Source organism: Lissotriton helveticus, chromosome 7, assembly GCF_964261635.1.
Source record: "Lissotriton helveticus chromosome 7, aLisHel1.1, whole genome shotgun sequence".
NCBI lineage: Eukaryota > Metazoa > Chordata > Amphibia > Caudata > Salamandridae > Lissotriton > Lissotriton helveticus.
In genome coordinates, this window is record NC_136068.1 from 1,927,792,365 (window position 1) to 1,927,807,320 (window position 14,956).

Below are 14,956 nucleotides of genomic sequence, written 5' to 3' on the forward strand. Positions count from 1 at the left end.
AGTCAAAGATTAGTTTATTGGCTGCAACCAAGGTAACAGGGTCCTAGAAGTACAATACGGGTATATTCTCAGGAGACTGCACACTTTCACGAAGTCAGGCTTCTCTCTTTATACATGATATTCGGCCTTGGGCAAAACATTCTTCGAATTCGTGGTATGTCATTTATAGTTACTGGTTACAAAAGAAAAGCAGAGTCATGATGACATGTACATATTTCACGTCGTGCTGCCCATAACAAATCATCCGGCAAGGCCCAACATTTCATCAGATATCGCTGGACCCCCAATAAAAACGGTCACCTCCCCATCATAAAGCAAGTGAAAAAAAGGAGTGGAGAAAAGATGTGAGCGAGATATGGCAGGTGTGCGCGCTGAAATGGTTTTATGGCTGGTTGAGCCTAGATGCTATCTTGCTCGGCTACTGGGAGGGAACTGACCTAACGAGTTCGGCCTGGGGCAATGGTTCTAACTTGTACTGAGGTCAAGGAGAAGTCGATTAAGGAGTATGTGTCCTTGTGGAATCAAATTCAACTGGATTAAGGCCTATGTAAAGGGCAACATGTAAATGGGAGCCAAGGGTTCAGAATGTAAATGATGATTTCGAGGTGAAATCGTCACTCGAACACACCGAAAATTCATGTACATGATGTACTCGTCATTCTCGGTCTTTTGATACCAAATTCATCATATTTCGACAGTTTTATTTCTCGAGTCCATAACTTTTATACGAATCCAGATTTTCAGAACCTCACCGTCATAAGCACAGCTCACCCGAGGGCCATGACGGAGAGGTTCCGTCACTAGTACGCGAGCGCCGCGCGGCCCCCCCCTCCCCTTAGCACTGCGGCAGAATAGCCGCCGCAGCTCAGAGGTTAAACACCGGGTCAAATCCTTGGATGTAACATCAATGAGTATGTCGACGTGTTTCGGTGGCACTTGTATTATTATAGGCCACCTTCTTCAGGACAAACTGAATCAACCGTTCTCTCTCAATAACAACCCCCGAAAATGTCCTCCTAGTATCCCTGGGGTGGTTCAGAATAGTTTGAACATAGCATTATAAAATCATTCCTGGGCTTCTTAACGCTCCAGCTGCTTCTAGTTCTGTTACGATCGCTACAGGGTTCTTATTCCCCCTCCACTTATGTTGGTCAACAAGATTCTCAAGGAAGACCACCGTCTTATCGTCCACCACTATTTCGAATGCTTTAATTAAATCAAACTTGGTTGTTTTACGGGCATATGGGGTGCAGTTTTCCAATCTGTATCCTTGCTGTGCAACTGCTATTATATGTAGTCAGAGGGGTAAGCCTTTACGGCGGAATTGCAGCCTCCTCACGACCGTTGTCCGAATCCATATTCAGACACGCCAGCTGCAAAATGACATATATTCAACACTGCATGGGAGAAATCCGCTTACAAATGGGTTTTCTGTTGTATAACCTGTCATAATCTAAGATTGATTGTGGCTCCTGAGACTCTGGCAAAATCCAATATGCCCTCATTCCGGGTTATTGAAAATGGGATGTTTTTCCCCCAGAAAATCTTACTGGTAACTCATTGACATTTCCAATGCACACTTACGCGTGGCGATGTGGTGAACCGCCGTGTACCTCCCTCAAGGCTTTTAAAGTCGTAAAAGTTTTACTAGACCTACAGGTCTAGTAACTTTAATAATCTACGCGACCTAACTGTAATGTACTTGACCCGTGAACTGGTCTCAAATTGTGTGATTCTAGGCAAATATTTTGTCTTATGGAGCTGCCTTTTTCTTTATTATCACATAAGTTCACTATTTCTGCTGTACATAAAAACGCTTTATTTACCAGACTAAATGTTTGCTCCATGTACAACAAGAATCAAGCCCATACATAGATAGGGTACACACAATTCCTGGCTTGCCTCTTAGTTCACTAATAGCATTGTTATCTGGGCTTGAGCAGTAATACTTCCCAGTTCATGTTTAAAAACTCACATTTCATAAATGTTGCCAAAGCATGATGTGCTAGTGCATTGTCATTTACAAATAGCATATTTTCCATCGAAATGGCCACAAAACGTTCCCACTGACATGTAGTTTTACTAAAATTAGCGCATAAACAAATTTTGGAAATTGGGGTTCAGTAAAAATATAAAAAATTTGCAAATCACTAAGTCAAGTGATTTGTTTTGATCCTATAAAACGATTTTTTTTTTACCACAGAATTACAAAAATATGTCGTCATAACCAGTGAAATATATTTGACATCTTACAGCCTTTAATTCACCATGCTTTCAATTTTTACAAAATCCTCTAACTTAAGTCACAGAAAGAAAAATAAATGTAATTAGATAAGCTGACTTTTGACCCCTGTCTCTAAAAAACCAGCAAATGTGAAAAGATAACAAGATTTAATGGCATATTTTTTGGTCTTACACTGTGTGAGCAATAAAGATGGTTTTTGAATCTTGTTATCTTGTCACATTTGCTCTCTTCAGAGACAGAGGTCAAAAGTCAGTTTGTCTTCCCTGAAGTTAGAGGGTTTGAAACTTGCCAGAAAGGGCGATTAGTCCCTAAAAATAGCTCGTCCTGAGTAATTCTTGCTCGACAATGCCAGTGGGTGAGTGGATTTTTCGAGCCCTGTACCTCATATGTGAGAATGATGTTAATGCTATTGCATGGGTCACTTCCTCTAGGTAGACTTGCATAGGACGATGTGGTGATGCATCATGTACCGTCCCTTCCCTCTATGTGAGAATGGTGTTCATGCTACTGCATGGATTACTTCTCAGTTGACTTGCGCGTGACGATGTGGCGATGCATCATGTTCCTCCCCTCTATGTGAGAGTGGTGTTAATGATACTGTGAGAAGCTGGGATTCTGATGCAGTACCCTCCCACCCCCCCACCCCACACTTTTTGCCAGACTACTGATGCACTTTTGACTTGATGTGACATGGGTCCCTGCCAGTCAGGTTCCCAGGGCCTGTGTTCTTTCCCCCAAAACTGTACCCAAACCCAATTGGCATCTCTGGCCACAGGTCAGCCCCTGGTAAATAATACCACAGGTACCCAGGACACTTTGACCAGGGAAGACCTCTAAGGGCTGCAGCACGTATTGTTCCGCTCTTAGAGGCCCTGTATCTTTATACACACACACTGCCATTGCAGGCTGCATGTTGTGGTGCTAAACAAAGGGAAGAGTGGACATGGCAGCCATCCCTGTGTGCCATGCCTACAACCCACTGCCCTTGCATAGACCAGTCACCATCTAGCTGGGTGCCCTATATCAGCGGTGAGGGTACAGGTGCATGAGCTCTTACCCCAACAGTGCCTAAGCCCATTCTAGGACATTGTAAGTGCAGTGCTGCCATTAAGATTATATGGTGCTGGAATTTGTCATTACGAACTCAACAGCACCATAGCATAATGGCTACACTGAAAACTGAGAAGTTTGGTATCAAACATCTCAGCACATTAAACCCACACTGATGCCAGTGTGGTATTTAATGAAAAATGCACTCAGAGGGCATCTTAGAGATGCCCCCTGAAAAACGACTAGCCTCTGGTGAGTTCCCTGACTGGTACACATCAGCCTGCCGCCACAAGATATGTTTCTGGACCCCTGGGGGGGGAGCCTTCACTCCCCGAGAGATTTCACCTTTCTTAATCGGAATGTAACTCGTCTCTACCTTCAGAGAGCCTTGACTCCGTTTAACCACGTTTTTTTTCATTCTTCTATCACGCTTCGACCCCGTTTTTTATTTAGCTGTTACCCAACTTATGTCTCACACGCACCCCTATGCACGTTTTTTTACATCTTGCACCGTTTGTCGATCCGACTGACTGTTTGATTATCCGTCTATTTTTCCGTGCACCCAGACACGTTTTGAACACAGTTTGGCGTTTATCTTTTCATGACGCACCCGCCTAAGCACTTTTTGCTTTATTTTACCTCTCACCACGTTCCCGGTGCACTGTTTGTTTTTACCCACCTTGAGTTTACACACATCTTCCTGTACACATTTCTTCCTTTCTTCCACATTGTTCCTGACCCGGTTCACCGCATGTGATTCTTTTCACTTTTTGTCACGCTTTTAATCACAGCTTAGCGTTCGTTTTTAGGGCTCGGACTCCTCCCCAGTGAAACTGGGAGGAGTTTCGAGAACTAATGTTAAAGGAGAAAAAAAAGAAGAAGTATCTCCTAGGGCCTTGGTGAGAGGAATTCCACACATTCCTTAGCGTTTTCTGTCATCTGGTCAGTGATTCGTCTTCCCTGTGCTGTGTATGTAGTAGCCTTGAAGTGATAGGCTGTAAGTAATGTACGCGTGCCCGATGTGGCATTTTGTGTGCGAGAATGAGCATGGCAGAGTGATTAATCTTAATTACGAGCTGTCAGAGTGCCCGTGTAATGCAAGCCAGATGGTGCGAGCGCGTACACCATTGCATGCAACAGAACAGTGACACGGTAAGCTCGCAGATGTCCTCCCTCTCTCCTCAGCGCCCCTCCCACCCCCTCTGAGTCGGGAAGCATGGCCTGTGTGTACTGGGTGTACGCAGGGGCGACGAGGGACCCCCCCCCCCCCCCCACGTCCTCCTTTTCAAATTCCTTTCTAGCTGAGCGGAGCCTGCGACTGCGGACTGCGAGCATGAGCTGCTCCTCCCGGCCCCAGCCCCTCCTCTCCTGTGAACCCTGGAGTCTGCAGATTGCACCGGCGGCCGTCCCCAGCAACTTTAAAGGTGAGTGTTGTGTCCTCATGAAACTTAACTGGTCCGAGCCCTAAAAACATAACATGACGACATTGAATCTGTGCTCATGTAAATCGCTCTAATGCCCTTGACCTAAATGCGTGCAAGATTGCAAAAAAACAAACCCATAAATCACCTTTTAAACCAGGAGGCCCGAGTTGTAATCAGGGTGTTGCGTCTCCAAAAGCGCGTGATCCTGGATAAATCAGTGGGTCTCTCTCCTGTCCTTGCGCCTAACGTCCCTAATCTAACAAAAGTGTACTTTCGCAGAAAGTTCGCAGAAAGAAGCAAATGCATGTCTAAAGCCGTTTAGAACGAACTTTTCGTTTGAATGTAACAATATGCCTGGCCGTTTGTGGGGAAACTAACACGCTACGTAAAGTTCTGCACACGTGCAAAAATCGAGCACATTACTTTTGCTGCTCGTGTAAGCAGCAAAATACGAAAACAGAACTGTTTTAAACTAAAGTTTTGCACAAAGCTAACAAACGAAGCACACTAATGTGCGACGCCTAGAGCACCACGTTGGGTTTCACCAGTGAACGCGTAACAGAGCGCATTATTTTTTCAACTTTTCCCATGAGAAAGACCACAGAGTCGGATACAAAATTAATATGTTCCATAAATGGTGAAAAATACCTGGATCCGTTTATTTAAAAAACAACTGTATTCACATACAGAGTTTTATTTGTAAAAATGTGTTAAATACGTAACACATTTCCCAAGGCATATCCGCATGATGTATTTTTTGCAGTTTATCAGTTTGTTTCGCCTGCTGCCGCGCTGCTGCCGAACGCTTTGAGTAATTTCGCAAGCTAAATGAATGGTGCAGAAAGCAGTTTTTCTCTTATTAGTACTTGTGAAAGTGTCTGTACTGTAATAAGTGCGTGGGAACCCATGAGAGCGCCGGCTGGCACGCAGCCCACGACATGTGGTCCGGCAGAACATGGAAATAAATAAATAAAAAAGACATTTACAGAAAATAAGAATGGACACACGGGGAAGAGAGCCAGATGTGGTGTGTTTTTTACGGGGGCCTCGGGTCTCGTTAAGAGATAATGAGTAACAGCGCCGCGTTTATCTACCAGTGTCCGCCTTTGAAAAGGCGCTTGCGGTAAAATGCGTGTGCGGGCCTCCGCGCAGGCCCTAACTCCCCCCAGAGCTCTGCCCCACCCCGCTGGCATGGGCAGGCTGCCAGGGGACCCACTGCGGGCCCCCACAATTTGTCACCATGGGATGAAGCTCGGGAATGTGGTCCCAACTTATAAAACCAGATTCTACGGGACTCCCAGCGGCAGGGCTCAGGGTCTGGGAAAAGGGCGGCGCTAGGGGCGGGGTGAGGGGGGTGCGAGGGGCAAGGTCAAAATTCAACAGGCGGCCGGCTGCGCATACCATCAGAACAGCCACGAGGGCAGGGGAGTCCGCGCTCCAGAATCACTTTTGACACAATTATTAATTAGCATGAACACTATTGGAATGCATGAAATCTGTAATGAAAGATTGTCTGTAATAGTCTCATTGGGTGAGAGCCATTCGCGTGACCACCGAGTCCGACTCCCTGTTCTTCCCTTCTCTGACGTCAGAGCAGCATGACTCCTGGCCCTTCTGTGGCGTCAGAGCAGCATGACTCCTGGCCCTTTTGTGACATCAGAGCATCATGACTCCTGGCCCTTCTGTGACATCAGAGCAGCATGACTCCTGCCCCTCCTTCTCATGTCAGAGCAGCATGGCTCCTGGCCCTTTTGTGACGCCAGAGAAGCAGGACTCCTGGTCCTTCTGTGACATCAAAGCAGCATGACTCCTGGCCCTTCTGTGACGTCAGAGCAGCATGACTCCTGGCCCTTTTGTGACACCAGAGCAGCATGACCCCTGGCCCTTCTGCGACGTCAGAGCAGCATGGCTCCTGGCCCTCCTTCTCTGATGTCAGAGCAGCATGACTCCTGGCCCTTTTGTGACGTCAGAGAAGCAGGACTCCTGGTTCTTCTGTGACATTAGAGCAGCATGACTCTTGGCCCTTCTGTGACGTCAGAGCAGCATGACTCCTGGCCCTTTTGTGACATCAGAGCAGCATGACTCCTGGCCCTTCTGTGACATCAGAGCAGCATGACTCCTGCCCCTCCTTCTCATGTCAGAGCAGCATGGCTCCTGGCCCTTTTGTGACGTCAGAGAAGCAGGACTCCTGTTGAGTGCTGTGTGCTGTTGAGTGCTGTGTGCTGTTGAGTGCTGTGTGCTGTTGAGTGCTGTGTGCTGTTGAGGGCAGAGTGCTGTTGAGGGCAGAGTGCTGTTGAGGGCAGAGTGCTGTTGAGTGTGTGACTATGTGACAGTGTGTGACTATGCAGGGTGACATTGGGAGTGTGCGGGTGAGCAGTGTGTGAATGTTACGGGGCAGTGTGTGAGTGTGCAGAAAACACCACACACACATACACCACACACACATAACGCACACACAAACCACACACCTCAGTCTCTCAACACCACACACTTGTCACCACTCAACACAACACACTCACCACCACACTCACTCCCCAGGCTCACCCCCACAGACTCACCAGCACACACTCACCAGCACACACTCACCAGCACACAGAAAACAACACACACAACAACACACCCCCAGCCGTCAATGAATGCTTTCACCATGCACAAACACCAACAGCCATCATCCATCTGTGCACGCTTTTACCAAGCACACACCCACCAGCCGTCAGTGCACCCTTCCACCAGGCACACACACCTCCAGCCGGCAGTGCACTTTTCCACCAAGCAATCGCAGTATGGTACACTTTACTTTTAAACATATTCATATAAAGCACAGCATGCCACCATTGGTAAAATTACAATTCAACCAACATACTTCCACTACACACCACATGCACACACTCCATAACACATGGGGGCAGAGTGCTGTTGGGGGCAGAGTGCTGTTGGGGGCAGAGTGCTGTTGGGGGCAGAGTGCTGTTGGGGGCAGAGTGCTGTTGAGGGCAGAGTGCTGTTGAGGGCAGAGTGCTGTTGAGGGCAGAGTGCTGTTGAGGGCAGAGTGCTGTTGAGGGCAGAGTGCTGTTGAGGGCAGAGTGCTGTTGAGGGCAGAGTGCTGTTGAGGGCAGAGTGCTGTTGAGGGCAGAGTGCTGTTGAGGGCAGAGTGCTGTTGAGGGCAGAGTGCTGTTGAGGGCAGAGTGCTGTTGAGGGCAGAGTGCTGTTGAGGGCAGAGTGCTGTTGAGGGCAGAGTGCTGTTGAGGGCAGAGTGCTGTTGAGGGCAGAGTGCTGTTGAGGGCAGAGTGCTGTTGAGGGCAGAGTGCTGTTGAGGGCAGAGTGCTGTTGAGGGCAGAGTGCTGTTGAGGGCAGAGTGCTGTTGAGGGCAGAGTGCTGTTGAGGGCAGAGTGCTGTTGAGGGCAGAGTGCTGTTGAGGGCAGAGTGCTGGGTGCTGATGAGTGCTGGGTGCTGATGAGTGCTGGGTGCTGATGAGTGCTGGGTGCTGATGAGTGCTGGGTGCTGATGAGTGCTGGGTGCTGATGAGTGCTGGGTGCTGATGAGTGCTGGGTGCTGATGAGTGCTGGGTGCTGATGAGTGCTGGGTGCTGATGAGTGCTGGGTGCTGATGAGTGCTGGGTGCTGATGAGTGCTGGGTGCTGATGAGTGCTGGGTGCTGATGAGTGCTGGGTGCTGTTGAGTGCTGTGTGCTGTTGAGTGCTGTGTGCTGTTGAGTGCTGTGTGCTGTTGAGTGCTGTGTGCTGTTGAGTGCTGTGTGCTGTTGAGTGCTGTGTGCTGTTGAGTGCTGTTATGTGCTGTGTGCTGTTGAGGGCAGAGTGCTGTTGAGTGCTGTGTGCTGTTGAGTGCTGTGTGCTGTTGAGTGCTGTGTGCTGTTGAGTGCTGTGTGCTGTTGAGTGCTGTGTGCTGTTGAGTGCTGTGTGCTGTTGAGTGCTGTGTGCTGTTGAGTGCTGTGTGCTGTTGAGTGCTGTGTGCTGTTGAGTGCTGTGTGCTGTTGAGTGCTGTTATGTGCTGTGTGCTGTTGAGGGCAGAGTGCTGTTGAGTGCTGTGTGCTGTTGAGTGCTGTGTGCTGTTGAGTGCTGTGTGCTGTTGAGTGCTGTGTGCTGTTGAGTGCTGTTATGTGCTGTGTGCTGTTGAGGGCAGAGTGCTGTTGAGTGCTGTGTGCTGTTGAGTGCTGTGTGCTGTTGAGTGCTGTGTGCTGTTGAGTGCTGTGTGCTGTTGAGTGCTGTGTGCTGTTGAGTGCTGTGTGCTGTTGAGTGCTGTGTGCTGTTGAGTGCTGTGTGCTGATGAGTGCTGGGTGCTGATGAGTGCTGGGTGCTGATGAGTGCTGGGTGCTGATGAGTGCTGGGTGCTGATGAGTGCTGGGTGCTGTTGAGTGCTGTGTGCTGTTGAGTGCTGTGTGCTGTTGAGTGCTGTGTGCTGTTGAGTGCTGTTATGTGCTGTGTGCTGTTGAGGGCAGAGTGCTGTTGAGTGCTGTGTGCTGTTGAGTGCTGTGTGCTGTTGAGTGCTGTGTGCTGTTGAGTGCTGTGTGCTGTTGAGGGCAGAGTGCTGTTGAGTGCTGTGTGCTGTTGAGTGCTGTGTGCTGTTGAGTGCTGTGTGCTGTTGAGTGCTGTGTGCTGTTGAGTGCTGTGTGCTGTTGAGTGCTGTGTGCTGTTGAGTGCTGTGTGCTGTTGAGTGCTGTGTGCTGTTGAGTGCTGTGTGCTGTTGAGTGCTGTGTGCTGTTGAGTGCTGTGTGCTGTTGAGTGCTGTGTGCTGTTGAGTGCTGTGTGCTGTTGAGTGCTGTGTGCTGTTGAGTGCTGTGTGCTGTTGAGTGCTGTGTGCTGTTGAGTGCTGTGTGCTGTTGAGTGCTGTGTGCTGTTGAGTGCTGTGTGCTGTTGAGTGCTGTGTGCTGTTGAGTGCTGTGTGCTGTTGAGTGCTGTGTGCTGTTGAGTGCTGGGTGCTGTTGAGTGCTGGGTGCTGATGAGTGCTGGGTGCTGATGAGTGCTGGGTGCTGATGAGTGCTGGGTGCTGATGAGTGCTGGGTGCTGTTGAGTGCTGTGTGCTGTTGAGTGCTGTGTGCTGTTGAGTGCTGTGTGCTGTTGAGTGCTGTGTGCTGTTGAGTGCTGTGTGCTGTTGAGTGCTGTTATGTGCTGTGTGCTGTTGAGGGCAGAGTGCTGTTGAGTGCTGTGTGCTGTTGAGTGCTGTGTGCTGTTGAGTGCTGTTATGTGCTGTGTGCTGTTGAGGGCAGAGTGCTGTTGAGTGCTGTGTGCTGTTGAGTGCTGTGTGCTGTTGAGTGCTGTGTGCTGTTGAGTGCTGTGTGCTGTTGAGTGCTGTGTGCTGTTGAGTGCTGTGTGCTGTTGAGTGCTGTGTGCTGTTGAGTGCTGTGTGCTGTTGAGTGCTGTGTGCTGTTGAGTGCTGTTATGTGCTGTGTGCTGTTGAGGGCAGAGTGCTGTTGAGTGCTGTGTGCTGTTGAGTGCTGTGTGCTGTTGAGTGCTGTGTGCTGTTGAGTGCTGTGTGCTGTTGAGTGCTGTGTGCTGTTGAGTGCTGTGTGCTGTTGAGTGCTGGGTGCTGTTGAGTGCTGTGTGCTGTTGAGTGCTGTGTGCTGTTGAGTGCTGTTATGTGCTGGGTGCTGTGTGCTGTTGAGTGCTGTGTGCTGTTGAGTGCTGTGTGCTGTTGAGTGCTGTGTGCTGTTGAGTGCTGTGTGCTGTTGAGTGCTGTTATGTGCTGGGTGCTGTGTGCTGTTGAGTGCTGTGTGCTGTTGAGTGCTGTGTGCTGATGAGTGCTGTGTGCTGATGAGTGCTGGGTGCTGATGAGTGCTGGGTGCTGATGAGTGCTGGGTGCTGATGAGTGCTGGGTGCTGATGAGTGCTGGGTGCTGTTGAGTGCTGTGTGCTGTTGAGTGCTGTGTGCTGTTGAGTGCTGTGTGCTGTTGAGTGCTGTTATGTGCTGTGTGCTGTTGAGGGCAGAGTGCTGTTGAGTGCTGTGTGCTGTTGAGTGCTGTGTGCTGTTGAGTGCTGTTATGTGCTGTGTGCTGTTGAGGGCAGAGTGCTGTTGAGTGCTGTGTGCTGTTGAGTGCTGTGTGCTGTTGAGTGCTGTGTGCTGTTGAGTGCTGTGTGCTGTTGAGTGCTGTGTGCTGTTGAGTGCTGTGTGCTGTTGAGTGCTGTGTGCTGTTGAGTGCTGTGTGCTGTTGAGTGCTGTGTGCTGTTGAGTGCTGTGTGCTGTTGAGTGCTGTGTGCTGTTGAGTGCTGTGTGCTGTTGAGTGCTGTGTGCTGTTGAGTGCTGTGTGCTGTTGAGTGCTGTGTGCTGTTGAGTGCTGTGTGCTGTTGAGTGCTGTTATGTGCTGTGTGCTGTTGAGGGCAGAGTGCTGTTGAGTGCTGTGTGCTGTTGAGTGCTGTGTGCTGTTGAGTGCTGTGTGCTGTTGAGTGCTGTGTGCTGTTGAGTGCTGTGTGCTGTTGAGTGCTGTGTGCTGTTGAGTGCTGTGTGCTGTTGAGTGCTGGGTGCTGTTGAGTGCTGTGTGCTGTTGAGTGCTGTGTGCTGTTGAGTGCTGTTATGTGCTGGGTGCTGTGTGCTGTTGAGTGCTGTGTGCTGTTGAGTGCTGTGTGCTGTTGAGTGCTGTGTGCTGTTGAGTGCTGTTATGTGCTGGGTGCTGTGTGCTGTTGAGTGCCGTGTGCTGTTGAGTGCTGTGTGCTGTTGAGTGCTGTTATGTGCTGGGTGCTGTGTGCTGTTGAGTGCTGTGTGCTGTTGAGTGCTGTGTGCTGTTGAGTGCTGTGTGCTGTTGAGTGCTGTGTGCTGTTGAGTGCTGTGTGCTGTTGAGTGCTGTGTGCTGTTGAGTGCTGTGTGCTGTTGAGTGCTGTGTGCTGTGTGCTGTTGAGTGCTGTGTGCTGTTGAGTGCTGTGTGCTGTTGAGTGCTGTGTGCTGTTGAGTGCTGTGTGCTGTTGAGTGCTGTGTGCTGTTGAGTGCTGTGTGCTGTTGAGTGCTGTGTGCTGTTGAGTGCTGTGTGCTGTTGAGTGATGTGTGCTGATGAGTGCTGTGTGCTGTTGAGTGCTGTGTGCTGTTGAGTGCTGTGTGCTGTTGAGTGCTGTGTGCTGTTGAGTGCTGTGTGCTGTTGAGTGCTGTGTGCTGTTGAGTGCTGTGTGCTGTTGAGTGCTGTGTGCTGTTGAGTGCTGTGTGCTGGGTGCTGTTGAGTGCTGTGTGCTGTTGAGTGCTGTGTGCTGTTGAGTGCTGTGTGCTGTTGAGTGCTGTTATGTGCTGGGTGCTGTTGAGGGCAGAGTGCTGTGTGCTGTTGAGGGCAGAGTGCTGTGTGCTGTTGAGGGCAGAGTGCTGTGTGCTGTTGAGTGCTGTGTGCTGTTGAGTGCTGTGTGCTGTTGAGTGCTGTGTGCTGTTGAGTGCTGTGTGCTGTTGAGTGCTGTGTGCTGTTGAGTGCTGTGTGCTGTTGAGTGCTGTGTGCTGGGTGCTGATGAGTGCTGTGTGCTGTTGAGTGCTGTTATGTGCTGTGTGCTGTTGAGTGCTGTTATGTGCTGTGTGCTGATGAGTGCTGTGTGCTGTTGAGTGCTGTGTGCTGGGTGCTGATGAGTGCTGTGTGCTGTTGAGTGCTGTTATGTGCTGTGTGCTGTTGAGTGCTGTGTGCTGTTGAGTGCTGTGTGCTGTGTGCTGTTGAGTGCTGTGTGCTGTTGAGTGCTGTGTGCTGTTGAGTGCTGTGTGCTGTTGAGTGCTGTGTGCTGTTGAGTGCTGTGTGCTGTTGAGTGCTGTGTGCTGTTGAGTGCTGTGTGCTGTTGAGTGCTGTGTGCTGTTGAGTGCTGTGTGCTGTTGAGGGCAGAGTGCTGTTGAGGGCAGAGTGCTGTTGAGTGCTGTGTGCTGTTGAGGGCAGAGTGCTGTTGAGTGCTGTGTGCTGTTGAGTGCTGTGTGCTGTTGAGTGCTGTGTGCTGTTGAGTGCTGTGTGCTGTTGAGTGCTGTGTGCTGTTGAGTGCTGTGTGCTGTTGAGTGCTGTGTGCTGTTGAGTGCTGTGTGCTGTTGAGTGCTGTGTGCTGTTGAGTGCTGTGTGCTGTTGAGTGCTGTGTGCTGTTGAGTGCTGAGTGCTGTGTGCTGTTGAGTGCTGTGTGCTGTTGAGTGCTGTGTGCTGTTGAGTGCTGTGTGCTGTTGAGTGCTGTGTGCTGTTGAGTGCTGTGTGCTGTTGAGTGCTGTTATGTGCTGGGTGCTGATGAGTGCTGTTATGTGCTGGGTGCTGATGAGTGCTGTGTGCTGTTGAGTGCTGTGTGCTGTTGAGTGCTGTGTGCTGTTGAGTGCTGTTATGTGCTGTGTGCTGTTGAGTGCTGTGTGCTGTTGAGTGCTGTGTGCTGTTGAGTGCTGTGTGCTGTTGAGTGCTGTGTGCTGTTGAGTGCTGTGTGCTGTTGAGTGCTGTGTGCTGTTGAGTGCTGTGTGCTGTTGAGTGCTGTGTGCTGTTGAGTGCTGTGTGCTGTTGAGTGCTGTGTGCTGTTGAGTGCTGTGTGCTGTTGAGTGCTGTGTGCTGTTGAGTGCTGTGTGCTGTTGAGTGCTGTTATGTGCTGGGTGCTGATGAGTGCTGTGTGCTGTTGAGGGCAGAGTGCTGTGTGCTGTTGAGTGCTGTGTGCTGTGTGCTGTTGAGTGCTGTGTGCTGTGTGCTGTTGAGTGCTGTGTGCTGTGTGCTGTTGAGTGCTGTGTGCTGTTGAGTGCTGTGTGCTGTTGAGTGCTGTGTGCTGTTGAGTGCTGTGTGCTGTTGAGTGCTGTGTGCTGTTGAGTGCTGTGTGCTGTTGAGTGCTGTGTGCTGTTGAGTGCTGTGTGCTGTTGAGTGCTGTGTGCTGTTGAGTGCTGTGTGCTGTTGAGTGCTGTTATGTGCTGGGTGCTGATGAGTGCTGTGTGCTGTTGAGTGCTGTTATGTGCTGGGTGCTGATGAGTGCTGTGTGCTGTTGAGGGCAGAGTGCTGTGTGCTGTTGAGGGCAGAGTGCTGTGTGCTGTTGAGGGCAGAGTGCTGTGTGCTGTTGAGGGCAGAGTGCTGTGTGCTGTTGAGGGCAGAGTGCTGTGTGCTGTTGAGGGCAGAGTGCTGTGTGCTGTTGAGGGCAGAGTGCTGTGTGCTGTTGAGGGCAGAGTGCTGTGTGCTGTTGAGGGCAGAGTGCTGTGTGCTGTTGAGGGCTGTGTGCTGTGTGCTGTTGAGGGCTGTGTGCTGTTGAGGGCTGTGTGCTGTTGAGGGCTGTGTGCTGTTGAGGGCTGTGTGCTGTTGAGTGCTGTGTGCTGTTGAGTGCTGTGTGCTGTTGAGTGCTGTGTGCTGTTGAGTGCTGTGTGCTGTTGAGTGCTGGGTGCTGATGAGTGCTGGGTGCTGATGAGTGCTGGGTGCTGTTGAGTGCTGTGTGCTGTTGAGGGCTGTGTGCTGTGTGCTGTTGAGGGCTGTGTGCTGTTGAGGGCTGTGTGCTGTTGAGGGCTGTGTGCTGTTGAGTGCTGTGTGCTGTTGAGTGCTGTGTGCTGTTGAGTGCTGTGTGCTGTTGAGTGCTGTGTGCTGTGTGCTGTTGTGTACTGTGTGCTGTTGTGTGCTGTGTGCTGTTGTGTGCTGTTGAGTGCTGTGTGCTGTTGAGTGCTGTGTGCTGTTGAGTGCTGTGTGCTGTTGAGTGCTGTGTGCTGTTGAGTGCTGTGTGCTGTTGAGTGCTGTGTGCTGTTGAGTGCTGTGTGCTGTTGAGGGCAGAGTGCTGTTGAGGGCAGAGTGCTGTTGAGGGCAGAGTGCTGTTGGGGGCAGAGTGCTGTTGGGGGCAGAGTGCTGTTGGGGGCAGAGTGCTGTTGGGGGCAGAGTGCTGTTGGGGGCAGAGTGCTGTTGGGGGCAGAGTGCTGTTGGGGGCAGAGTGCTGTTGGGGGCAGAGTGCTGTTGGGGGCAGAGTGCTGTTGGGGGCAGAGTGCTGTTGGGGGCAGAGTGCTGTTGGGGGCAGAGTGCTGTTGGGGGCAGAGTGCTGTTGAGGGCAGAGTGCTGTTGAGGGCAGAGTGCTGTTGAGGGCAGAGTGCTGTTGAGGGCAGAGTGCTGTTGAGGGCAGAGTGCTGTTGAGGGCAGAGTGCTGTTGAGGGCAGAGTGCTGTTGAGGGCAGAGTGCTGTTGAGGGCAGAGTGCTGTTGAGGGCAGAGTGCTGTTGAGGGCAGAGTGCTGTTGAGGGCAGAGTGCTGTTGAGGGCAGAGTGCTGTTGAGGGCAGAGTGCTGTTGAGGGCAGAGTGCTGTTGAGGGCAGAGTGCTGTTGAGGGCAGAGTGCTGTTGAGGGCAGAGTGCTGTGTGCTGTTG

General features: G+C 50.8%; 1 protein-coding gene across 2 annotated transcripts in view; it reads left to right on the forward strand.

The window, feature by feature from the left end:
- The window catches only part of LOC144770907 (uncharacterized), a 191,184-nt gene that overhangs the window by 44,858 nt on the left and 131,370 nt on the right, over nucleotides 1-14,956 (forward strand). The window lies entirely within an intron of this gene.